Below are 1,564 nucleotides of genomic sequence, written 5' to 3' on the forward strand. Positions count from 1 at the left end.
AATACACGCTTGTATATATATATATATACATAAAATTTATTTATAAAGAAAATACTTTATTTTTTTCTATACATCTCTGTCGAGATTTAAACTTGGATGCGTTTCGAGAATCCATCGGAAACCTTTTTTAGATTTTCTTCCCCCCACCCTCTCAACGGCATTGGATAATTCCATTTAAAAAGTTTCTTTTATTTCCATATTATAAACGAAACCCAATTTTTCCGTGAAAAACTCCGTAACAATTTCTACGTTGTATTGTAGAAAACTTTCAAAAGAAAAAAAGAAGAAGTGTATAGGATAAATAGTGAGATAGAGAGAGATAGATAAATAGATTGATAGATAGATAGATATAGATAAAAAAAAAAAAAGAAACAAATTATCGACCATTTCAATTTGATTTTATTCATGAAATTATTCGAGAAGTTGCTAACTTGAAAATTAATCGATCATTTTCGTGCTCTCTCTCTCTCTCTCTCTCTCTCTCTCTCTCTCTCTCTCTCTCTCTCATAAAAGATATGTTTTTTTTTTCAAATATTCAATTAACTACTATATTTCATTCTATATATTTTTTTCTTCGATTTTTTTTTTTTTTAAAATACGCGAAAGGTTTTTGTTCGGTAGGTTTTAGGTTTAATATTAATACTCGTTTTTTTTATATTTAATATATATATATATATATATATTTTTTTTTTATTCGATATCTATTTATAAAAACATTCATAGCGTTAACTTTTGGTCTTTTTAACATTTTACTATAAAACTTTGGAATGTAGGTTATCGCAACCCGGTCGATGTTCGATTTCATCCGTTTGCTAAACCAAGGCATCAGATTTTACGGTTACCTCGTGAATCAATGTACCTAAGCCACCATCCATACATACACATATATCTTGTTCTTCCTATAATCCTATATTCCTATAGTAATCCTTTACTTCTGTGGAATTAGTTTACGTTTTGAGGAAACGATCAATTGCAGATTAGAAATTCGGATTTATGTGTTAATGAAGAGAACATATATTTATTCGTTTCGTTGTTCATTTTTCTTATGAGAATACCAGAATCATTCATTAGTTTTTTTTTTCATTCGTAAATGTATTACTCGTATTATTATTATTATTATTATTATTCTTTGAAAGTTCTAATTGAATTAACAAAAAGAAAAATACATATATATATATATATCTAATGACTTTTATCGTAAACTTGAACTTTTCTCATCGAACTTTTTATTCGTGATAATTATATTATTCAAAAAATATTATTTCAATGAAATTTAAAACACCTTACTTTACTTCCTGGAATGCGTTACATCGCAATAAAATACAAATGCACTTTACAGATATTATACTTGTATTATTAATGTCTGTAATAGTATACTTAGGACAGATAATTTATTACACGCGAATTACAATTTTTACGACAATATTACATATATATTTCCTTATTCACATTTTTTTTTTTCTGTAATTTTATATTACATAATTTTATACTAACATATTAATAGAAAATATATTTTATATATACATAGATGGGTTTATATGCATATATTTATATTTTATATGAT

General features: G+C 25.2%; 2 protein-coding genes across 2 annotated transcripts in view; both read left to right on the forward strand.

Annotated features, from left to right (window-relative positions):
* The window catches only part of LOC106788115 (metalloendopeptidase OMA1, mitochondrial-like), a 212,597-nt gene that overhangs the window by 36,614 nt on the left and 174,419 nt on the right, over positions 1–1,564 (forward strand). The window lies entirely within an intron of this gene.
* LOC106788113 (synapse-associated protein 1) overlaps positions 1–1,564 on the forward strand; it is a gene marked incomplete in the record, with an annotated part of 56,417 nt that overhangs the window by 16,027 nt on the left and 38,826 nt on the right.

This window comes from Polistes canadensis, unplaced genomic scaffold (assembly GCF_001313835.1).
Source record: "Polistes canadensis isolate GaletaPanama2010 unplaced genomic scaffold, ASM131383v1 scaffold_126, whole genome shotgun sequence".
NCBI classification, from domain to species: domain Eukaryota; kingdom Metazoa; phylum Arthropoda; class Insecta; order Hymenoptera; family Vespidae; genus Polistes; species Polistes canadensis.